Below are 26,602 nucleotides of genomic sequence, written 5' to 3' on the forward strand. Positions count from 1 at the left end.
GGGAAAAGGGTGCCATTTCGGACACACCCTCTCTTTACTACACCGTTCTCAGGGTGCTTTACCCTGGCTGTGTAAAATCACAAGCATTTACAGCCAACCTATACTAGGAGGCAATAATGTTGTTAGGAAGAGACAAAAAGGGGTGAGATTGGGCATTTAAGATAGAGGTCATTTGTACTGTATCGCTACGGGCTCAACATACTACACCATTTCCCTTGTGAGGACATTTCCCAGGTCCCCACGAGGACAAAGGCTATTTTAAGCTTAGGGGTTAGGTTTAGGGTTAGAATTAGGGTTAGGGCAGTGGTCACCAACCTTCGCTGAGTCTAGATCACTTTCTGGATCAAAATGCAAGCGGAGATTCACCGCTCAGAGTTTTTTTTAAGCATGACTTAACAAACGTAAGCCTAGGCAACATTTACTAATTAAAAACAGTTCTGTAGCAATGATGTTCGTGCATTAGGCTATAGGCCCAATACATTATCACTTCATATTGGCTATGCTTCAATTGCCCTGCCAATGTTGTTCTTCTCAGATCATTCCTATGACCAGAGAAAGTGAAATATTCCTTGATATTAAAAGACGCAAACTGCTAATAATAACAATGCAAGCTTATCGGAACACTATACCCATTCATTGCAGCTGCAGTGCTAGATACACGTATAAAGCTTATATGGCTTATAAAGGTGTTGAACAAAAGGAAAGGGGGACACCTAGTCAGTTGTACAACTGAATGCATTCAACTGAAATGTGTCTTCCGTATTTAACCCAACCCGTCTGAATCAGAGAGGTGAGGGGGCTGCCTTAATCGACATCCACGTCATCGGCACCCGGGGAACAGTGGGTTAACTGCCTTGCTCAGGGATAGAATGACAGATTTTTACCTTGTCAGCTCGGGGATTTGATCCAGAAACCTTTCAGTTACTGGCCTAATGCTTCTACCCGCCAGGCTACCTGCACTGTCACCAACGTGTTGACAGTGCTGAATAACAACTCAAACATGAACTTACAAATACAAACAGCAGCTCTTTGCTATATTTGTTGAGTCTCTAGTCATGGTTTTAAAAGTTCTGAAATTTCACAGTATCAACTTTGCTGTTCGTTCAAGGCTTCTTTTTACAGTCTATCGCTCGAGGAAACTGTGCAGACATGGTGAGCTACACTACATGAGTATGTGGACACCTACTCATCGAACATCTCATTCCAAAATCATGGGCATTAATATGGAGTTGGTCCCCCCTTTGCTGCTATAACAGCCTACACTCTTCTGGGAAGGCTTTCCACTTGATGTTGGAACATTGCTGCAGGGACTTGCTTCCATTCAGCCACAAGAGCATTAGTAAGGTCAGGCACTGATGTTGGGCGATTAGGCCTAGCTCGCAGTCGGTGTTCCAATTCATCCCAAAGGTGTTCGATGGGGTTGACGTCCTGGCTCTGTGCAGGCCAGTTAAGTTCTTCCACACCGATCTCAAGAAACCATTTCTGTATGGACCTTGCTTTGTGCATGGGGGCATTGTCATGCTGAAACAGAAAAGGGGCTTCCCCAAACTGTTGCCACAAAGTTGAAAGCACAGAATTGTCTAGAATGTCATTGTATGCTGTAGCGTTGACTTTACAGTTGGCACTATGCATTGGGGCAGGTAGCGTTCTTCTGGCATCCGCCAAACTAGTCTGTTGGACTGCCAGATGGTGAAGCGTGATTCATCACTCAAGAGAACATGTTTTCACTGCTAAGTCCAATGGCGGCGAGCTTTACAACACTCCAGCTGACGCTTGGCATTGCGCATGGTGATCTTAGGCTTGTGTGCGGCTCCTTGGCCATTTCATGAAACTCCCAACGAACAGTTATTGTTGCTTCCAGAGGCAGTTGCAACCGAGGACACACGATTTTTACACACTTCAGCACTCGGTGGTCCCATTCTGTGAATTTGTGTGGCCTACCACTTCGCGGCTGAGCCGTTGTTGCTCTTAGACATGTCCACGTCACAATAACAGCACCTACAGTTGACCCGGGGTAGATCTAGCAGGGCAGAAATTTGACGAACTGACTTGTTGGAAAGGTGGCATCCTATGACGGTGCCACGTTGAAAGTCATTGAGCTCTTCAGTAAGGTTATTCTAGTGCCAATGTTTGTCTATGGAGATTGCATGGCTGTGTGCTCAATTTTATACACATATCAGAAACGGGTGTGGCTAAAATAGCCGAATCCACTAATTTGAAGGGGTGTCCACATACTTTTGTATATATAGTGTATCTGATTGGCCAGTGGGAGGCCTAAAGGTGCACTTGATTTGCTCTCTGGGCCTGACAGGTAGGCGGAGATCTACCATTAGACACCTGAAATGGTTCAAAATGGGAACACTTTGCCTTCCCCGGCACTAGGGCTGCTGAATCAAGTGCACCTGCTGCCAACAGCGTTGGGTTTTTACAGAAATGTTTGGTGATCGACCACTGGATTAGGAGTTAGGTTTACAGTTTGGGGTTAAGGATAGGGTTAGAGTTAAGGTTAGGGTAAAGATTAGGGTTGGGTTAGGGTTAGGGAAAATAGGATTTGAATATAAATAAATTGTAGGTCCCACAAGGATAGTAATACCAAAAATATGTGTGTGTGTGTGTGTGTTGTTCCTGTTGCTATGGCTGTTCTGTCACCTCCACGTTTCTTTCTGTCAGGGGGGGGGCAATGCTTTTGTTATGTGACATGCTGCATGAGAAGCACATGCTCTTTCCGTCACACACTCAGAAACACACACACACTCAGACACACAAATCAAATCTTATTTGTCACATACACATGGTTAGCAGATGTTAATGCGAGTGTAGCGAAATGCTTGTGCTTAGTTCCGACAATGCAATAATATCCAACGAGTAATTGGATAACCTAACTATAACCTAACAAATTCACAACAACTACCTTATACACACAAGTGTAAAGGAATGAATAAGAATATGTACATACAAAAAAAATATATGAATGAGTGATGGTATAGAACGGCATGGCAAGATGCATTAGATGGTATAGAGTACAGTATATACATATGAGATGAGTAATGTAAGGTATGTAAACATATAAAAGTGGCATTGTTAAAAGTGGCTAGTGATACATTTATTACATCAAGATGGCAAGATGCAGTAGATGGTATAGAGTACAGTATATACATATGAGATGAGTAATGTAGGGTATGTAAACATTATATGAAGTGGCATTGTTCAAATACACTAGGAGACAAAGAGCACATGTTACAGGTCCCAGTTTTGGGACTGGTGCAGCAGATAATAGTTCCTGTAACACTGGATAAATGATGAAACAGAAGAACGTGGCTTCTCTTTAAAAGGTTCTCTCAATTATTTTATTGTGCAAATCATCTTTCTGTCTTTTCATTGTATTTCAACGTTTTCTTTTGTTTTCTTTAAAGTCTATTTAATAATTGGTCTTATAAATCCCTGACATATTATTTCAGAAACATAAAAAAATACATACAAATATTAATTCCAACCCAATTCACATCCTAAAATTCTTTACATTTCTACCTCAAAAACATTTACTCTTAACTTATGTTATAATTATGTAGTTGGCTGTTGCCCACTGTAGCCCTATAGGAGACTCTAAAACATGAAAGCCTTTAAAAACGGGTATAACTCATTAAAAATTACTTTATACCCACCCATCTGGGCCGATTCCGGCTGAGAGTCGGGGTACTCAGCTGAGCCGCCTTCGGCAGAATTACTTATGGCTAGGATGCGGGGATTGAGCTCGGGCCGATTCCGGTATGAGTTATCTGGCCCAAATGTATTACTTGGGGCTCGGGCTGATTCCGGTATGAGTTATCTGGCCCAAATATATTACTTGGGGCTCGGCCGATTCATGTTGAGAGTTATCTGGCCCAAATGTATTACTTGGGGCTTGGGTTGATTCTGGTGAGAGTTATCCAAGAGTTATCCAAGAGTTATCTGACCCAATGTATATTGTGTTTGGCGCTGACAGAGATGGATGCCTCGCTTCACGTTCTTAGGAAACTATGCAGTATTTTGTTTTTTTACGTGTTATTTCTTATACTGTTACCCCAGGACATCTTAAGTCTTATTACATACAGCCGGGAGGAACTTTTGGATTTAAGAGCAACGTCAACTTACATACGTTATGGCCAGGAATACGACTTTCCCGAAGCGGATCCTCTGTTTGAACCACCACCCAGGACAATGGATCAGATCCCAGTAGGCGACCAAAAACAACGGCGCCACCGAAGGGGTAGGCGGAGCGGTCTTCTGGTCAGGCTCCGTAGAATGGCACATCGCCCACCGCTCCCGAGTATACTACTCGCCAATGTCCAGTCTCTTGACAACAAGGTAGATGAAATTCGAGCAAGGGTTGCCTTCCAGAGAGACATCAGAGATTGTAACATTCTTTGTTTCACAGAAACATGGCTCACTCGGGATACGTTATCAGAGTCAGTACAGCCATCCGGTTTCTTCACGCATCGCGCTGACAGAAACAAACATCTCTATGGTAAGAAGAAGGGCGGGGTGTATGCCTTATAATTAACGAGTCATGGTGTGATCATAACAACATACAGGAACTCAAGTCCTTTTGTTCACCTGACCTAGAATTCCTTGCGATCAAACGCCGACTCTATTATCTACCAAGAGTATTCTCTTCGATTATAATCACAGTTTTGTATATCCCCCCCAAGCAGACACCTCGACGGCCCTGAAAGAACTTCATTGGACTCTATGTAAACTGGAAACCACATATCCTGAGGCTGTAACGGTTCTCATTGGTGGAAGGAGAGGAGGACCAAAATGCAGCGTGGTACGTATCCATAATGTAATTTAATGAGAACGAATACAAAATACAAAAAAAGAACAAGAGAATCAAAATGAAAACCGAAACAGTACCGTATGGTGCAAACCCTAACACAGGAAACACTCACCCACAAAACACAATAGAAAACAGGTTTCCTAAATATGGCTCTCAATCAGAGACAACGACTGACACCTGCCTCTGATTGAGAACCATACTAGGCCAAACCCATAGAAATATAACATACAGAACAAAACATAGAAAAACAACATAGAATGCCCACCCCAAAATAAAGACATAAAAAAGGAACTAAGGTCAGAATGTGACAGAGGCTGTATTTATTGTAGCTGGGGATTTTAACAAGGCTAATCTGAAAACAAGGCTCCCTAAATGTTGTTAGCATATCGAATGCGCAACCCGGGCTGGTAAAACTCTGGACCATTGCTACTCTAATTTCAGCGACGCATACAAAGCCATCCCTCGCCCTCCTTTCGACAAATCTGACCACGACTGAATTTTGTTGCTCCCAGCCTATAGACAGAAACTAAAACAGGAAACGCCCGTGCTCAGGTCTGTTCAACGCTGGTCCGACCAATCTGATTCCACGCTTCAAGATTGCTTTGATCACGTGGACTGGGATATGTTCCGGATAGCATCGGACAATAACATTGATGTATACGCTGATTCGGTGAGTGAGTTTATTGGCAAGTGCATCGGTGATGTGGTATGCAAGGTGAATATTTAAACCTTCCCCAACCAGAAACCGTGGATTGATGGCAGCATTCGCGCAAACCTGAAAGCGCGAACCACTGCTTTTAATCATGGCAAGGCGACCGGAAACATAACCGAATACAAACAGTGTAGCTATTCCCTCCGCAAGGCAATCAAACAAGCTAAGCGTCAGTATAGAGACAAAGTAGAGTCGCAATTCAATGGCTCAGACATGAGACGTATGTGGCAGGGTCTACAGTCAATCACGGACTACAAAATGAAAACTAGCCCCGTCACGGACACCGATGTCTTGCTCCCAGACCAACTAAACAACTTCTTTGCTCGCTTTGAGGATAATACAGTGCCGCTGACACGGCACGCTACCAAAACCTGCGGGCTCTCCTTCACCGCAGCCAACGTGAGTAAAACATTTAAACATGTTAACTCTCGCAAGGCTGCCGGCCCAAGCGGCATCCCTAGCCGCGTTCTCAGAGCATGCGCAGACCAGCTGGCTGGTGTGTTTACGGACATATTCAATCAATCCCTAACCCAGTCTGCTGTTCCCACATGCTTCAAGAGGGCCACCATTGTTCTTGTTCCCAAGAAAGCTAAGGTAACTGAGCACTCACTTCCGTCATCATGAAGTGTTTGAGAGACTAGGATCATATCACCTCCACCCTACCTGACACCCTAGACCCACTCCAATTTGCTTACCTTCCCAATAGGTCCACAGACAACACAATCGTAATCACACTGCACACTGCCCTAACCAATCTGGACGAGAGGAATACCTATGTAAGAATGCTGTTCATCGATTACAGCTCAGCATTCAACACCATAGTACCCTCCAAACTCGTCATTAAGCTCGAGAACCTGGGTCTCGACCCCGCCCTGTGCAACTGGGTCCTGGACTTTCTGACGGGCCGCCCCCCAGGTGGTGAGGATAGGGAACAACATCTCCACCCCGCTGATCCTCAACACTGGGGCCCCACAAGGGTGCATTCTCAGCCTTCTCCTGTACTCCCTGTTCACCCATGACTGCGTCGCCATGCACGCCTCCAACTCAATCATCAAGTTTGCAGACGACACTACAGTGGTAGGCTTGATTACCAACAACGACGAGACGGCCTACAGGGTGATGGCCCTCACACTGAACGTCAACAAAACAAAGGAGATGATCGTGGACTTCAGGAAACAGCAGAGGGAGCATCCCCCTATCCACATCGACGGGACAGTAGTGGAGAAGGTGGAAAGTTTTAAGTTCCTCGGCGTACACATCACGGACAAATTGAAATGGAGAAGAAATTTGGCTTGTCACCAAAAACACTCACAAACTTTTACAGATGCACAATCGAGAGCATCCTGTCGGGCTGTATCACCGCCTGGTACGGCAACTGCTCCGCCCACAACCATAAAGCTCTCCAGAGGGTAGTGAGGTCTGCACAACGCATCACCGGGGGCAAACTACCGGCCCTCCAGGACACCTACACCACCCGATGTCACAGGAAGGCCATAAAGATCATCAAGGACAACAACCACCCGAGCCACTGCCTGTTCACCCCGCTATCATCCAGAAGGCGAGGTCAGTACAGGTGCATCAAAGCTGGGACCGAGAGACTGAAAAACAGCTTCTATCTCAAGGCCATCAGACTGTTAAACAGCCATCACTAACATTGAGTGGCTGCTGCCAACATACACACTCAATCTCTAGCCACTTTAATAATTAATAATTGGATGTAATAAATGTATCACTAGTCACTTAAACAATGCCACTTTATATAATGTTTACATACCCTACATTACTCATCTCATATGTACAGTATATACTGTACTCTATACCATCTACTGCATCTTGCCTATGCCGTTCGGCCATCGCTCATCTCTATATTTATATGTACATATTCTTAATCATTCCTTTACACTTGTGTGTATAAGGTAGTTGTTGTGAAATTGCTATATTACTTGTCAGATATTACTGCACGGTCAAAACTAGAAGCACAAGCATTTCGCTACACTCGCATTAACATCTGCTAACCATGTGTATGTGACCAATACAATTTTATTTTATTTTATTTACTTGGGGCTCGGGCCGATTCTGGTGAGAGTTTTCTGTCCCAAAGGTATTACTTGGGGCTCGGGCCGATTGGGGCTACTCTCTGGCAGATGATTACACTGACAGCTTTATATAATTAATATTTCATTATTTATTTTTCCATATTTTCACATTGTTTCTGTGATCAAAAAATACAATTCACTTTTAAATGAAATTCTTTAAGAGTCCTGTGTAGTATTTTAGTATTTTGATACTTTGATAAACATTAAAAACTTTGGATGGAACTTCCCGAGTGGCGCAGCGGTCTAAGTGCAAACTACATTTCTACAGATGCTGGTTCGAGACCGTGCCGACCGGGAGACCCATGAGGCGACGCACAATTGGCCCAGGGTCGTCCGAGTTAGGGGAGGGTTTGGCTGGCCGAGATATCCTTGTCCCATCTCGCTGTAGAGACTCCTGTGGCGGAGTAGGCGCATGCACGCTGACACGGTGACCAGTTGTATGGTGTTTTCTTCGAGACAAAATGTTTTTTTGTGGATGGTATAATTTGTATGTATAAAATGTCAAATAGTAATATTAAAAATGACTAAATCGGGTAATTTTGTATACATTTCTTGAAATTTGCATCGGGCCGCTTCTGAGGGGATTCTGGTAACATGCCGGCAAAGTCGCCTGAATTCTGGTAGACGGAAACGGCCCGATGTACTTGGGCGGGAATTGTTGTACTAATTCAAGGGTTTTTCTTTATTTTTTCCTTTTTCTACATTGTAGAATAATAGTGAAGATATCAAAACTATGAAATAACACATATGGAATCATGTGGTAACCATAACAGTGTTAAACAAATCAAAATACATTTGAGATTCTCAAATAGTCACCCTTTTCCTTGAAGACAGCTCTGCACACGCTTGGTATTCTCTCAACCAGCTTCCCCTGGAATGCTTTCCCAACAGTCTTGAAGACGTTCCCACATGCTGAGCACTTGTTGGCTGCTTTTCCTTCACTCTGCGGTCGGTCTCATCCCAAACCATCTCAATTAGGTCGGGGGATTGTGGAGGCCAGGTCATCTGATGCAGCACTCTCCTTCTTGGTCAAATAGCCCTTACACAGCCTGGAGATGTGTTGGTTCATTGTCCTGTTGAAAAATAAATTACAGTCACACTAAGCCCAAAACAAGTGGGAATGCGTATCGCTGCAGAATGCTGTGGTAGTCATGCTGGTTAAGTGTGCCTTGAATTCTAAATAAATCACAGACAGTGTCACCAGCAAAGCACGCCCACACCATAATACCACCTCCTCAATGCTTTACAGTGGGAAATACACATGCGGAGATCATCCGTTCACACACCGTTCACACCCCCTACCTTGTCACAACACAGCCGCAAGACGACATCTGCCAGGAGGACAGCCCCGAGGGTGAGGAATGTGCCGTTCCGAACGGTGAAGGTGGAACTCTCGGATGATGTTTGGATCTAGAATGTCGTCCACTGGAACCCAACACTGCTCCTCTGGACTGTACCCCTCCCAGTTCACCAGCTGCTTGAGCCGACCCCCCACAACGTCGGGAGTGCAGGAGGGTTCTGACGGCATAGGCGGAGCTTCCCTCGATGTCCAGAGGAGGCAGAGGGGTGTCGTGGGGGAAAGCATCAGTCAGGGGACCAGGAACCACCGGCCTGAGGAGGGAAAGGTGAAAAGAGGGTGAGGGAGTGCCTGAGTGCTGCAGCGGCCTAAGGCACTGGTTCGCAGTGCTAGAGGCTTCACTACAGACCCAGATTCAGTCCCAGACTATGTCGTAGCCTGCCGCAACCGGGAAACCCATGAGACAGCACACAGTGTCATCCGGGTTAGGGGAGAGTTTGACCGGCCGGGATGTCCTTGTCCCATCGTGCTCTAGCAACTACTTGTGGCGGGTCGGGCGAGGAGGAGTGACAAAGTGAGTTCTGGGCGTACCCCGCTCAGGGAAGAATCCGGGCCCACTCTCCGTGCTGGTCCGGACAGTGAATCCTCAGGAGCATGAGTTGACATCGTGGGCGACGTGCTGCGCTAAGGTGGGCCACCAGTACTTCTCGGAGAGGGATTGGATGGTGCTGGTGATACCTGGGTGTCCAGCGGTGAGGGGTGTGTGTGCCCAGGTCTTTTGGCGAATCTCTCACCCCCGTGGGGACATAAATGCTTTTTGGAGGGCAGTTAGCAGGAGCGGGTTGCCTCTCCAGAGCGGATGTCCACATCTACGTCTCAAAACACGGGGCCAACAATACGGGAGGACCGGCTGGTGGGCACTCACAGGACTCTCAACCGGCGTGGAACCACAGGGTACGGAGAAGCAGGTCCTCCAACATCCTGGTCCCTAGGCGGTGATTTTCATGCCGGATCCCAGTGGTTTTGTATTTAGGGCTTAGACAGGAAAAGGAGAGGAGAGCAGGTATGAGGTTAAGTTAGGGAGGAGGCGAGGGCCTGGTCGATGAAGTTCTCAGCAGCACCAAAGTCCACTAGAGCTGTAGGGACAACACTTGAGGTAACGCCAGCCAGTGAAATAGGAACCATAAAGGGTTTGGCGGAAAACAATGATACTAGAATACTCACGCCTACCCTGGAAGACGAAATGTCACAGGCCGCCCCTCTGCTCTAGTGGACCCCGGGTTAGGGCGCAACGGACACCACTGAAGCTGGTGCCACTCCTGGCCGCAATAGGGACAGAGCTCCAGTCTCCGGCTCTGCCGCTCTAACGCGGAAAGGTCTGTGGCCCCTAACTCCATGGGTTCTGGCTCTGCCTCAGGACAGCCAAAGGAGGGAGGCGAGTGGGGAGGTGGAAACCGGCACTCCTGAAGAAGGTTATCCAGACAGATGGCCATAGAGATGAGAGCGTTCAAGGATATGTTGTCATCCTGACATGCCACCTCCGTCTGGACCTTCTCGCGCAGAACTCTGCGGAATAGAGTACGGAGTGTGCCGGCTCATTCCATTTGCTGGAGGCTACCACAGCGTGAAAGGTGAGGGCGTACTTTGCAGCAGTCTGGGCACCCTGCCGGAGCAGGAAAGTTGCTCACCTCCCTCTCTGCCCTCTGGAGGATGGTTGAAGACCTCCCTGAACAGAGCCTTGAACCTCTTATATGAACCCAGCTCCTCTTCTCCTCTCTCCCAGACGGCTGTAGCCCACTCCAACGCCCGTCCGGTCAACACGAAAATGACCGTGGCAACCTTGGACCTCTCGGTGGTGGGGGTTCCCGTCTGATAGATGAAATAGAGGGAGCACTGGAGTAGGAGTACCGTCATATATCTCCGGGCAGTCGGGTATCGCTGACCTCGGCGGACGGCTAGGTAGGCTGGGGGGCTGGCTCACTGTGACGACCCTTGGTAGGAGGCCCTCTGATAGGGATATGGAGAACCTCTCTGGTGGTGTCGAGGAGGTGGAGAACGCGGAGGACCTCCTCCATGGCCGTACCCAGTTTCGCCAGCTAGTTGTGGTGTTGATGGAGTAGATAACCTTGTTCGTTACCCGTCTGGAAGAGGATTGAAGCACCGGAGATGGGGAGTTGGAGTAGACTTGACAATGCCACGTATTCCAAACTGTATCAGACATACGTGTGTCCTACTCTGGACTATTCAGCAGGAGTGTGGGATGCTACGACATATCGAAAAATCATAATTTTTTAGGTGTCCACAAGTTTGCGCCTATATTGCCATTAACTTGGGACATGGGCTCGGAACCCATGAGGTCGTGCATGGTGAGACTTTGGAATAGACTGTTGGATATGCTAATTGCTAGAATATCTAGCAGTTTTTCAGTAGGATCTCCTTATAGGGGGAGCCTGGGCAACCATCATTTCTGACCTTTTCCAACAGCCTGACTGTGAACATTTTGTGTGTGAGAGATATATTATGTACAACCTACCTAAAAGCAAGAGATCGCTATCAATGTTCCCTCTCATTTTTTCCGACACCGAGCAAATTTCAGGTTTTACTGTGATCACGGAGGCTGTACCCACTTTAATTTACTGTTTTAACAGTGGCTAAGTAGACTACTGTGGTTATTTGATCATAGTTTAGGCCTACCAGGGTGGCCTAATGTAAAAAAAACTATCCCGAAAAAATGCTTTACATAACATTTTAACATGGAAATAGCGGTTCTATCATTCAGCCTACAGTAGCAGCCAATATGACTGAACATTTTGTTGCGTTGTTTGATGCAAGAAACCACTTTACAAAATAAGATGCATTAGTATTCCCATACCAAACTTTGCTACCCTCTGCCTACAGGCTTATTCAAGCCTGTCTTAAAATACAACACTGCCCCTTTAAGACATAAGAAAAAGAGCTTTACCTGACTTGCTTTTCAAAGATTGCTAGAAATGGTCACGTTTTGTGCTCTTGTAGGAAGCAATCACTCCTACATTTCTGACTTCAAATTAGCTATAATTGGGCTAATAACTCACTAGCTAGCAAAGAATATAAACAAATGTGAACACGTGGCTACGTGCAGCTCTCACTTTGATCTCAAAACAAGCACATAATAATCGCAACCGCTCATGCTGTAAAACAGTCCAGTTCAAAGTGAATGGCAGTAATCCATATATAGCAATGGTCTATTTGCATATAAGCCTACTGCAGCTCTGATTGGTTATGGCGCACCGGTCTGTGTAGAGTATGGGCCTGAGTCATGCCTGTGTCAGTGTAATGGAATCCTGCTCCGATGAATCTCTTGCATAGTTCGTTTTGAAAGTGGCAAATATTGTATTGATTCGATCACAACTCACACAGTAAAGGGAAACTCTAGAAAGTTGAGTGAAGTTCAATCTCATGCTGACACTGATATTTCTTCTGTGCGGCAGTCCCAGGGGAGCGGGAAGATTAGAGGAAGCACATGCTCAGTTTAGAGGGAACATTGATCGCTATGTGCACAGGTAAGATCAGGGATATTGCCCCTGCGTACTGAAACAGGTAAGATCAGGGATATTGCCCCTGCGTATTGAAGCAGGTAAGATCAGGGATATTGCCTCTGCGTATTGAAACAGGTAAGATCAGGGTTGTTGCCTGTGTATTGAAACGCGAAGATCAGGGATATTGCCCCTGCGTATTGAAACAGGTAAGAACAGAAATATTGCTTCTGCATTTTGAAACAGGTAAGATCAGGGATATTGCCCCTGCGTATTGAAACAGGTAAGAACAGAAATATTGCTTCTGCATTTTGAAACAGGTAAGATCAGGGATATTTCCTCTGCGTATTGAAACAGGTCAGATCAGGGATATTGTCTCTGCGTATTGAAACAGGTCAGATCAGAATTTCTAAGCAAACAGCTGGAGGCAGGGCTTTCTCCTATAGATCTCAATTTTTATGGAATGGTCTGCCTACCCATGTGTGGGATGCAGACTCGGTCTCAACTTTTAAGTCTTTACTGAAGACTCATCTCTTCAGTGGGTCATATGATTGAGTGTAGTCTGGCCCAGGAGTGTGAAGGTGAACGGAAAGGCTCTGGAGCAACAAACCGCCCTTGCTGTCTCTGCCTGGCCGGTTCCCCTCTCTCCACTGGGATTCTCTGCCTCTAACCCTATTACAGGGGCTGAGTCACTGGCTTACTGGTGCTCTTTCATGCCGTCCCTAGGAGGGGTGCGTCACTTGAGTGGGTTGAGTCACTGACGTGATCTTCCTGTCTGGGTTGGCGCCCCTCCCTTGGGTTGTGCCGTGGCGGAGATCTTTGTGGGCTATACTCGGCCTTGTCTCAGGATGGTAAATTGGTGGTTGAAGATATCCCTCTAGTGGTGTGGGGGCTGTGATTTGGCAAAGTGGGTGGGGTTATATCCTTCCTGTTTGGCCCTGTCCGGGGTTATCATCGGATGGGGCCACAGTGTCTCCTGACCCCTCCTGTCTCAGCCTCCAGTATTTATGCTGCAATAGTTTATGTGTCGGGGGGCTAGGGTCAGTTTGTTATATCTGGAGTACTTCTCCTGTCTTTTCCGGTGTCCTGTGTGAATTTAAGTATGCTCTCTCTAATTCTCTCTTTCTCTCTTTCTTTCTCTCTCTCGGAGGACCTGAGCCCTAGGACCATGCCTCAGGACTACCTGGCATGATGACTCCTTGCTGTCCACAGTCCACCTGGCCGTGCTGCTGCTCCAGTTTCAACTGTTCTGCCTGCGGCTATGGAACCCTGACCTGTTCACCGGACGTGCTACCTGTCCCAGACCTGCTGTTTTCAACTCTCTAGAGACCGCAGGAGCGGTAGAGATACTCTTAATGATCGGCTATGAAAAGCCAACTGACATTTACTCCTGAGGTGCTGACTTGCTGCACCCTCGACAACCACTGTGATTATTATTATTTGACCATGCTGGTCATTTATGAACATTTGAACATCTTGGCCATGTTCTGTTATAATCTCCACCCGGCACAGCCAGAAGAGGACTGGCCACCCCTCATAGCCTGGTTCCTCTCTACGTTTCTTCCTAGGTTTTGGCTTTTCTAGGGAGTTTTTCCTAGCCACTGTGCTTCTACACCTGCATTGCTTGCTGTTTGGGGTTTTAGGCTGGGTTTCTGTACAGCACTTTGAGATATCAGCTGATGTAAGAAGGGCTATATAAATACATTTGATTTGATTTGATGATCAGGGATATTGCCTCTGCGTTTTGAAACAGGTCGGTATAATGGTGAAATGGAAGAGTTTCCTCTTCGACTATGTAACTATTGTGACTTCGAAGAGATAGAAAATGTAATTCCTTTTATCCTCTATTGCACTTTCTACCACGATATACATTTGTTCGTATTCCAGAAAGCCCACCAGATATACCGGTAAGATTTTATTATTTTGGTCCATTGTGTATTTCCGTTTGCAGAATCTTTAGATAAAGTCTGCAATAAAAAAAAAAGGGTGACCTATAGGCTAATTAAATTTTCCAAACTATTTAGCTCCAGATATATAGCAAAGGTCACTTGCTGTATGTAGCCTATATAGATTGTGTGTAGGCATGTCTCTTCTCTTTGTGCTGGACTGAATTAAAACGCCTTCCGTTTCATATTTCTGTATTTATTTGTCTGTATACATTTTTATACTTTTTTATACTTTTTACTGCTCTGGTTATTATTATTTTTATTTATTTATTTATTTAATGTTTTTATTTTAATTTTTTTAATTTGTAAAAAGTTTTAATCCCATTTTCTCCCCAATTTTTGTGGTATCCAATCGCTAGTAATTACTATCTTGTCTCATCGCTAGAACTCCCGTACGGGCTCGGGAGAGACGAAGGTCGAAAGCCATGCGTCCTCCGAAGCACAACCCAACCAAGCCGCACTGCTTCTTAACACAGCGCGCCTCCAACCCGGAAGCCAGCCGCACCAATGTGTCGGAGGAAACACCGTGTACCTGGCCCCCTTGGTTAGCGCGCACTGCGCCCGGCCCGCCACAGGAGTCGCTGGAGCGCGATGAGACAAGGATATCCCTACCGGCCAAACCCTCCCTAACCCGGACGACGCTATGCCAATTGTGCGTCGCCCCACGGACCTCCCGGTCGCGGCCGGCTGCGACAGAGCCTGCGATGCAGTGCCCTAGACCACTGCGCCACCCGGGAGGCTGGTTATTATTATTGCTTAGATAAATGTATTTGCTGTTATGTATTAATTTATTTTTCATAATTTTTTCAGTGTGCACTGCACAGAACACCGGAAGAATTATCACTGTTAATTGTTATTTATGTGTCAATTAATTCCGTAAAGGATGGGTTGCCAACTGGAAATTTGGCACGAAAATAGAATGCCATTCGTCATTCATATATCAAATCGTCTACTAAGAATCTCTGAATCTCTTAGATGTGAAAGGAAAGAAATCTTAATCTATAACAATGATTTCCATCACCATAAAGTCCACCGTCACCATTTTTGCTAAGAAAGAGATCGGGCTTAAGATACAGACACATCTATATACGTAAGCAATTCACACTCATCTCCGTCTGAAAGCTGGAGAGGGAATGTCCTGTTAATCCCTCTCCTCCTCTCTTCTCCTACTCTCTCCCTTGATAAGAATCCACGATAAGACACCGGTAAACAACGAGAGGCCCAGACTCACCAGTTTGCAGTGTCACCAGAGACCAGGGTATCCCTCACAGGGACTAACAAAGGCAGCGATAAATAACAGTGCACAGTTGACTCCTAAGACACAACAGACACAACACAAGACTTGAGAATTAATCACAAAACGCTATGCAGCTGGGTCCCATTCCCAGAGCCTATCCTGTATGCAGTGGTGACTACAGTAATATTAGTCAGAGGGTACTTCCCAAATGTCACCCTATTACACAGCCTCAGCATATGGTTGTCTGTGTGAGTGATGGTGGTACAGAGTCTCAGGTGAGGTATCTCACTGTTGTATAAACTCCACACGGACGTCATGTGACACCAACTGAAAGCGTGTGACCCATTCCATCCGCAGCTCTGTGCTGTCATACGTGGGAAGCGTATTCCACATGGACCCTACGGTTACATGCACGCACACGAGGATGTATCGTTTATGTGTGTTCGACACATACCAATACACACAAGATAGATTAAAACAGTGGCACAAATCATAGAAAAACATAGATGCCAACAACCGTAATGTAAGTATGTGCAAGAAGAGAAATATAGAATAAATATCCATATGTAAGTGCATTTTGTTCATTCCTTGGCACCTTAAACTAATGTGTTCCATAAACAAGTACTCTGAGTGTACAAAACATTAGGAACACCTTCCTAATATTGAGTTGCACCCCCTTTTGCCCTCAGAACAGCCTCAATTTGTCGGGTATAGACTCTACAAGGTGTCAAAAGCGTTCCACAGGGATTGTGGCCCATGTTGACTCAAGATGGCTGGACCATTCTTGATACTCACTCAAACCGGTGTGCCTGGCATCTACTACCATACCCCGTTCAAAGGAACTTAAATATTTTGTCTTGCCTATTGAATGGTACACATACACAATCCATATCTCCATTGTCTCAACGATTAAACTTTCTCCTTTAACCTGTCTCCTCCCCTTCATCTACACTGATTGAAGTGGATCAATAAGGGATCATAGCCTTCACCTGGATTCACCTGGTCAGTCTATGTCAAGGAAAGAGCAGGTGTTCCTAATGTTTTGTACACTCAGTGTATTTTTGGATGGTAGCTATATTATTATTTTATGGTTTATTATGGATTTGGATTTGGGCAGCCTGCTGTATTATTTTATCTTTGATTGTTGAATATAATAATTGAGAGAAAAACAATGTCGTCTTCTCTCCAATATCTGGGGCACTGTTTGAGAATCAGATTACGCTATGCAAATTCAGGATACTTTATCAGTGAGACAAAGCTCGAAGTTTAGGTGCAGAGAAAGAAAATCACTCAGGGAGGAGAGCATGTTGGGCCCAAAACATGGAGGATATAAAGCAAAGACCATCCATTTTGCATGTGATAAACAAAAGAAGGAAGAATCCAGGCCGCTAGAAGGTGCTTCAGTCTCAGTCCCCTCTTTGAGCCATTGTGTGCATCCTAAATGGCATCCTATTCCCTACATAGTGCACTACTTCTGACCAGAGCCCAATGGGTCCTGGTCAAAAGTAGTTCCCTAAATAGGTATTAGAGTATAATTTGGGAGTCAGCCCTAGCCTTAAACGCTGTATTACAGAGACAGTGCCCTTACAGACTTCCAGGGCTGCCGGTGTTTGCCTATCTGTCCAGGAGGATAGAGTCCTATCACTGGAGCGTTTGGGCTAATCCCACTAATCCCAGCTCTCCCCGTGGGCGCCTCGTGGCTCTTGGCTTCCCTCCTTTGATCCGAGGCTGTTGTAAAAAGCGCCCGTATTGTCCACAACTACGGGGCTCTTCCCACTTCTGCCGGTTATTCTCCACACGCAGGTCCAAAGGGAAAAGAGGAGCTTGGCAGTAGCCACCTTTCTCTCTCCTCCAAAAATATCCTCCTCTCTAATCCTCCTGGAGCAGATAGGAAGAGAAGAAGGGAATGGTACAGGTTGTCTTCCAAGGTAGAATATTGGATTCTACTCAATGCCCATTTCAATCCCATAGAGCCTTGGTGTGATGAGTAATCAAGTCTAAACGGAGTGGAATTTTACGGAGGACAGCCTTCTTTACTGATGAAATTCCGTACAATCAATGATAAACAATATCAGTTGAATTAGGGTCACAGAAGCGTAAAGCTTTTACTTTGAAAGACTGCTGTTCCTAAAGACAAATCCGGGGAAACCGCTGGTAGGCTTGACGAAACAAAATGAACTGGCAACAGACAAACAGAGAACACAGGTATAAATACACTGGGGATTATGGGGAAGATGGGCATCACCTGGAGGGGGGTGGAGACAAGCACAAAGACAAGTGAAACAGACCAGGGTGTGACATGCATCGACACATTTTGTAAATAAACTAAAACTACTGAAATGTCATGTCACAATGCAGTAATTGGCTAGTGTTGTAAAACATAGATATTGAGCGTATTTTGTTGTTCAGGCTCCTGACAGATCAATGTTTACACATGGATCAAGCTTAGCATTTTCAGCTCATTTTGACAAAAGGATTTCACAGGGATTATTTATCATCATTCCTATCAAAGGGGAAAATCTAATTATGGTTACCCTTTTACACTGTTAATGCGATCATTGCATCTTTATGCTAATGGTATTGTTTTTTGCTTTTTTTATGTTTGTGTGAAATTGCATGTGTTGGCTTATTTGGATATTAGTGTGTATATATTAGTGTGTGTGTGTGTGTGTGTGTGTGTGTGTGTGTGTGTGTGTGTGTGTGTGTGTGTGTGTGTGTGTGTGTGTGTGTGTGTGTGTGTGTGTGTGTGTGTGTGTGTGTGTGTGTGTGTGTGTGTGTGTGTGTGTGTGTGTGTGTGTGTGTGTGCATGTGTAGATGTCATTCAAGGAACGGACTGTGAATTCTGTGAGGCTGCGATAAGCATAAACATTACATGCTGTTGTTTCTCGTTTCCTGTTCACTCTGAATTATCTAAAGGTGCTTCTTTTTCCTCTGTACCTCGCTCTCAAACTTCAAGGAAATGACCTGGAAGGGGTTTGACCTTTCCTTGTCTAGTTTTTCCCAGCAAACTGTCAATAACAATGATGACAGTAATGTAATCTGCGAAGAATATTCATAAAAACAACAGAGATTAGATATTGGCTACAAAATATGCAAATTAATAATAAAAAAGAATCTGTTTTGTTTTCTATCATATTAAAAACCTCTTAGTATTCCAGTATCTCCTACCACAGAGAACCCATATATCGGTACAAAAACTAAAAATGTCACTATTAAGCACTTGAACTGTCATTCACATATTTTCTCTGATTCCACCATAATCCCCAAAGTGTTCCCTTTCAATTGACACCATGATTATAAGTGTCTCCTATTTGCAAACTTAAAAGCCTTTAAATGTCCATATGGTAAAAAAAAAAATCCCTACTTCTTATTCCCTTTATGTGACATTCATTAATTATGCTTTCATATTTCTCCAAAAACCTTTACACCTTTTGATGAAGAGGTACTCCCAGTTTCACACTGCATGAAGAGTAAACAGTATAATCAGTGGTGGAAAAAGTACCCAATTGTCATACTTGAGTAAAGGTAAATATACTGTAATAGAAAATGATAATAGAAAAAGTCACCCAGTAAACTACTACCTGAGTAAAAGTATTTGGTTTGAAATATACTTAAGTATCAAAAGTAAATGTAATTAATCAAATGTACTTAAGTATCAAAAGTAAAAGAAAAAATAATTTCAAATTCCTTATATTAAGCAAAACAGAGGGCACGATATTGCGTTTAAAATTTACGGATAGCCACAGGGGCAAGTTCTCCAACACTCAGACAAAGCATTTGTGTTTATTGAATCCGCCAGATCAGGTAGTAGGGATGACAAAAGAATGTTCTCTTCATAAGTGTGTACATTGGACCATTTTCCTGTCCTGCTAAGCATTTAAAATGTAACAAGTACTTTTGAGTGTCAGGGAAAAAAGTACTTTATTTTCTTTAGAAATGTGGTGAAGTAAAAGTAAATGTTGTCAAAAATGAAAATAGTAAAGTAAATTACAGATACCCCAAAAAACGACTTACAGTTGAAGTGGGAAATTTACATACACCTTAGCCAAATACATTTAAACTACATTTTTCACAATTCCTGATATTTATTCCCAGTAAAAATTCCCTGTTTTAGGTCTGTTAAGATCACCACTTTAAGTTAAGAAAGTGAAATTTCAGAATAATAGCAGAGAGATTGATTTATTTCAGCTTTAATTTCTTTCATCATATTCCCAGTGGGTCAGAAGTTTACATACACTCAATTAGTATTTGGTAGCATTGCCTTTAAAATGTTTAACTTGGGTCAAACGTTTGGGGTAGCCTTCCACAAGCTTTCCACAATAAGTTGGGTAAATTTTGGCCCATTCTTCCTGACAGAGCTGGTGTAACTGAATCATGTTTGTAGGCCTCCTTGCATGCACACGCTTTTTCAGTTCTGCACACACATTTTCTATAGGATTGAGGTCAGGGCTTTGTGATTGCCACTCCAATACCTTGAATTTGTTGTCCTTAAGCCATTTTGCCACAACTTTGGAAGGATGCTTGGGGTCATTGTCCCTTTGGAAGACCCATTTGCGACCAGACATTCCTGACTGATGTCTTGAGATGTTGTTTCAATATATCCACCTAATTTTCCTGCCTCATGATGCCATCTACTTTGTGAAGTGCACCAGTCCCTCCTGCAGCAAAGCACCCCCACAACATGATATTTCTACCCCCGTGCTTCACGTTTGGGATGGAGTTCTTCGGCTTGCAAGCCTCCCCCTTTTTCCTCCAAACATAACGATGGTCATTATGTCCAAACAATTATATTTTTGTTTCCTCAGACCAGAGGAAATTTCTCCAAAAAGTATGATCTTTGTCCCCATGTGCAGTTGCAAACCGTAGTCTGGCTTTTTTATGGCGGTTTTGGAGCAGTGGCTTTTTCCTTGCTGAGTGGCCTTTCAGGTTATGTCAATATAGGACTCGTTTTACTGTGGATATAGATACTTTTGTACCTGTTTCCTCCAGCATCTTCACAGGGTCCTTTGCTGTTGTTCTGGGATTGATTTGCACTTTTCGCACCAAAGTACGTTCATCGCTAGGAGACAGAATGCATCTCCTTCCTGAGCCGTATGACGGCTGTGTGGTCCCATGGTGTTTATACTTGCGTACTATTGTTTGTACAGATGAACGTGCTACATTCAGGCGTTTGGAAATTGCTCCCAAGGATGAACTAGACTTGTAGAGGTTTTGGCTCATTTCTTTTGATTTTCCCATGATATCAAGCAAAGACGCACTGAGTTTGAAGGTAGGTCTTGAAATACATCCACAGGTACACCTCCAATTGACTCAAATGACGTCAATTAGCCTATCAGAAGCTTCTAAAGCCATGGCATCATTTTCTTGAATTTTCCAAGCTGTTTAAAGGCACAGTCAACGTAGTGTATGTAAACTTCTGACCCACTGGAATTGTGATACAGTGAATTATAAGTAAAATAATCTGTCTGTAAACAATTGTTGGAAAAATGAGTAGTGTCATGCACGAAGTAGATGTCCTAACCGACTTGCCAAAACTATAGTTTGTGTGGTTGAAAAGCGAGTTTTAATGACTCCAACCTAAGTGTATGTAAACTTCCGACTTCAACTGTAAGTTGTACTTGAAAGTAATTTTTACTTAAGTACTTTACACAACTGAGTATAATGTGCTACCAGCTGCCTGCTGTGAATAGGCCCTCTCAGAGCCTCCTGTCCCCTTGGCTGCTGGTGCTCAGTGAATCGTCATGGGCCCTTCTCTCCCTCTCCCTTCTCTCTTTCCTCTCCAAACATATTCTCCTTCATTTCCCTCTTCTAATTTTCCTCCCTCTTCTTTTTTGTCTCCTTCTTCTGTTTCCTCTCCTTCTCTTCCTCCTCTCTCTCTTCTCTCTCTCCTCCCTGTCTCTTCCTCTTCTTTCTCCTCTCCTTCTCTTCCTCCTCTCTCTCTCTCTCTCTCTCTTCTCTCTCTCCTCCCTGTCTCTTCCTCTTCTTTCTCCTCTCCTTCTCTTCCTCCTCTCTCTCTCCTCCCTGCCTCTTCCTCTTCTTTCTCCTCTCCTTCTCTTCCTCCTCTCTCTCTCTCTCTCTCTCTCTCTTCTCTCCTCCCTGCCTCTTCCTCTTCTTTATCCTCTCCTTCTCTTCCTCCTCTCTCTCTTCTCTCTCTCCTCCCTGTCTCTTCCTCTTCTTTCTCCTCTCCTTCTCTTCCTCCTCTCTCTCTCTCTCTCTTATCTCTCTCCTCCCTGCCTCTTCCTCTTCTTTATCCTCTCCTTCTCTTCCTCCTCTCTCTCTCTCTTCTCTCTCTCCTCCCTGTCTCTTCCTCTTCTTTCTCCTCTCCTTCTCTTCCTCCTCTCTCTCCTCCCTGCCTCTTCCTCTTCTTTCTCCTCTCCTTCTCTTCCTCCTCTCTCTCTCTTCTCTCTCTCCTCCCTGCCCCTTCCTCTTATTTCTCCTCTCCTTCTCTTCCTCCTCTCTCTCCTCCCTGCCTCTTCCTCTTCTTTCTCCTCTCCTTCTCTTCCTCCTCTCTCTCCTCCCCGTCTCTTCCTCTTCTTTCTCCTCTCCTTCTCTTCCTCCTCTCTTTCCCCTCCCTGCCTCTTCCTCTTCTTTCTCCTCTCCTTCTCTTCCTCCTCTCTCTCTCCTCCCTGTCTCTTCCTCTTCTTTCTCCTCTCCTTCTCTTCCTCCTCTCTCTCTCCTCCCTGTCTCTTCCTCTTCTTTCTCCTCTCCTTCTCTTCCTCCTCTCTCTCTCCTCCCTGTCTCTTCCTCTTCTTTCTCCTCTCCTTCTCTTCCTCCTCTCTCTCCTCCCTGCCTCTTCCTCTTCTTTCTCCTCTCCTTCTCTTCCTCCTCTCTCTCCTCCCTGTCTCTTCCTCTTCTTTCTCCTCTCCTTCTCTTCCTCCTCTCTCTCTTCCCTGCCTCTTCCTCTTCTTTCTCCTCTCCTTCTCTTCCTCCTCTCTCTCTCCTCCCTGCCTCTTCCTCTTCTTTCTCCTCTCCTTCTCTTCCTCCTCTCTCTCTCCTCCCTGCCTCTTCCTCTTCTTTCTCCTCTCCTTCTCTTCCTCCTCTCTCTCTCCTCCCTGTCTCTTCCTCTTCTTTCTCCTCTCCTTCTCTTCCTCCTCTCTCTCTCTCTCTCTCTCTCTTCTCTCCTCCCTGTCTCTTCCTCTTCTTTCTCCTCTCCTCTGTTCCTTCCTCTCCCTCAGACTGTAGCCTCGCGGCCCCTGTCAGTGTCACCGTCTCCAGCTGCTGTGTTTGCTCAGGGCTTTCTGTGGGTAAGCAAAGCACAACTCCTGCTTCTCACCCCGGATCATGGCGCACCGTGTGAGGAGTGTCTTTATCAGGATTAGGCCCCTGATAATGACGAGAATGGGGAGTGGACCGGCCGAAGGCTATGTTAGAACAGCGCTGGGACGGATTAACGCAGCACATAAGTGTTTGGTCGGGCCGCAATACTGTGTTTAAGAATCGGAAGCCTCATAATTTTTTTTTAATCATATGTAGATGTTCCGAAGGGTTCTGATTATGGTATTACTATAGGGAAGAGCTCAGTAGGACTTGCTATTCCAAACAAGCTTCTTAAACCGAACATAAACTAGGCCTACATCTAGTCAACAAAAATGATGGGGGCATCAGATATAAATCAAAAACAAATATGTAGACGTTCGGAGGAGTTATGTGTTTGGTATCCAAGCTGTGTTACTCAACAGTAATTCTATATGGTATGTACTCACTAGTGTTGCACAGTATACTGAAACTTCTGTAGTTTTTTGATTCTAGAACATAAAAAACGTTTCGGTACTAGAATTTTCGTTACTTTCGTTACTTCTGTCAAATGTGTCTCATGGATCAAGTCGGTCATTCAGCGCATCCGATGTCACCCTTATAGCGTGAGCGCACCGTGCCTACTCCACTTAGCCTGCACTGGGAGTCTGGGCTGCATCATGTTAGCTCCCCACTCATGCACAGAAGTTAACTCACTTTAATAATGCATCACAGCATATACAAATGTTGAAACTGTTAATGACTGTTCGGAAAACAATGTCCATACAGGCTAGAACACTTTACAATGCAAGAAGATACCGGTCGCTTCCAGCTTTAAAGGCTAAGTACCTTGCTATTTTACAGATAAAGCTATAACATCATTTCAAAGATGATTGCCACCAAAACTTTATTAATTCACTTAAGTCTTTATCACATCTTTCCCAAAGATTATCTATTGCCTCAGAGAGCTAATTGTGGTGTGAATAGGGCTCCTACAGGCGACCTCCCTCTTGATGGTTAAAGAGACAAGGCACACTTTTATCAAATAAGCTACTTCTATGAAAATGTTGTTGATCAGTACATTAAAATAAGTCCCAAATGTAAGGGAAACAGATTGTTTGTCATCTGTAGCCGCATAAAATCAGCCAACAAACTCAATAATTTAATGCATGCACACACTCCTATAGACTGCATTCACCTGTATTGTGAATAGGTCTAGGCTATATCTTAATTTACCTAGTTTATCAATAGAGATGTACCATTCAAATAAATGATTACCATTAGGTTGTTATGTAGTTAAATGGGTAAGAACAAAGTCAAATTGATTGTATAATTGATTTATTAATGCATGCACTGTCACGGATCCCCCCGGTACTGCTGCTCATTCTGCTCACCAGTTCCGGAGGTCTACGTCACCGGCTTTCTAGGCTTCACTGAACGGGATTCATTATCATCAACCCCGGACTGTCTTGTCTGATTACACACACCTGGTTCCCATTTCCCCTGATTAGTATGTTATATATGTGCCCTCTGTTCCCTCTGTCTTTGTCAGTTATTGTTCCCATGTCTGTTGGTGGTGTGAGTACCTATGTGTTGGTGCAGCTGTTATGCTGTGTGCTTTATATATTGTGTATTACGGTTATCGTCCCGTGGTGTTCAACAAGGTTAACCCTCGCTCTTTTGTTTGGGTACAGCCCAGTGTTTTTGTATACGTGCTTGTTTTGGGTGTATTAAAAACACCTATTGTGTATTCCTGCGCCTGTCTCCAAAATGATTTACACCAGCGTGGCATGAACATGGCTGTCCCTTAATGCATACACATGCAAAAGGTTTAAAATGTAATGTTACTGAACTTGAAAGATACCCAACAATTGAACAGAGCAGTAGTTGAGTTTATCTGTCCGGATAAAGTCCCATTCATATGCCTTCTTTTTTATAGCATGGTACCGTTTTGATATTGTTTTGGTATCAAGTATCGTGATGATATCAAGTATCGTGACAACACGTATACTCGCATTAATGCTACACACATTAGTAGTGATTACATTGTAGCAGATATTATGGGACTTAGTCATGCGAGTTAACTCCCCTCAGAGCTCTGTGACAGATACCTGGGACAGAAAGAAAAGATTGTGTGGCAGAAAGAGTCACCTGGGTCCCAAAAATCAGGTGCAACCCTAATAAATATTGTGTCGTACGGCCACAGAATAACTGTCCACTTTAATTTCACATTTTCCTACAGTATTTGCCTGCATAATTAAGACTCTGAGGAGCCTCTCAAACCATCTGTGCAGGTAAACTAATGAGTGCATCTTTCTCTTTCTCATCCCTTCATTCTCTCTCTCCTCTTGGACAGAGAGAATGACGGGATGAGAAAGAGAAAGATGCACTCATTAGTTTAGCCTTAGACGGTGTTCATTGTGGAAGAATTACGTAGTTTGCAAGACAGCCGACATGTCGCCTGGATACCGAACGCCTCGCGCAAGAAAAGTTTAGAAAAGTTAATTATTCAACAGTCTCTCTCTCTCTGAATGTGTGCGTGTGTCTTACGTTTATTAATTCAATTTAGAAGACAAACACAGAGGCACAGCAGACAGCAAGAGGGCACCCAGAGAGAGAAGCAGAAAACATAAGGAGAGAAAAATATCTGGTTTTATGTCTCTCCCAGACTCCCATATTCAATGAGACTATTCTTTACATAACTCTCTCCGATACTGTTCATTGGGTTTAGGAGAATATACATTACTCCCACAATAAAGTGAGGAAGATGGGACCAACAGGTGAGAAAACACATTTAAAAAGAAAGAGCGGTCAACAGACCTTGGCCGTGTCCTAAATGGCACACCCTATTCCCTAAATAGTGCATTTCTTTTGACTGGTCAAAAGTAGTGCACTATATAGGGAATAGGGTGCCATTTGGCATACACATCTCAACTCCCACAACAACAAGCTGGTCCCTAAGGTAAAAGAGAGATGAGAGGCGCCATCAAGACCATTGGGAGGGCTAGAATACATTACTGTCATTCCAGAACACAGATTCAAAGGAGACTCAAAGGAGGTAGAGTAGTGCTAAAGAAATGTTGCAGGAGAGTACGTAGCAAAAGAATGTGGCAAATTCTGAAACATTTTGAAACATGGGAGTTGTAGTGTAAAACTGATATTGAGATGACATACGTCAACAATATATGTAACTGAAGCCATGGTACAGTATGTTAGACATACAGGAACCACTCAGAGCATGTCAAGGCAAACACAGGAGAAAAGGTTGGATGTAATGTATTGAACAGTGAATGAATGTAGTAAAACACCAATGTAGTACAGCACATAACATCCTGTAGCCTTCAGGTGACATCACTCATACCATGTTCTCCATGGACTTTTCACATGTTTTAAAACTGACTGAGCAATGAAAATCATATTTTAATCAATTAATCCATTTGTATTGTTTAAATAAACATCTTATACGGAGGTGAGAAAAGAAATGCATGATAATTTGTCATATATGATGTCAGTCATCATGATAGATCAGATTTTCATGATAAATTATTGGTTCAATATGTATGGTAAAACAAGTCCCAGAACACATATCGTTAACATAGTGGATATTATGCTTAGGGTGAACCAGATTACTGTCCACTGTTACTTTTTAAATTAGTCATTTCATGGCCCTCTCAAGGCTTTTAAATAGACCATAATGTGGTATAGCTTTCAAGGCATCATCTTTTTGATAATTGCATTCTGCATAGGAAG

This window comes from Salvelinus alpinus, chromosome 29, assembly GCF_045679555.1.
Source record: "Salvelinus alpinus chromosome 29, SLU_Salpinus.1, whole genome shotgun sequence".
In the NCBI taxonomy this organism is placed as follows: Eukaryota; Metazoa; Chordata; class Actinopteri; order Salmoniformes; family Salmonidae; genus Salvelinus; species Salvelinus alpinus.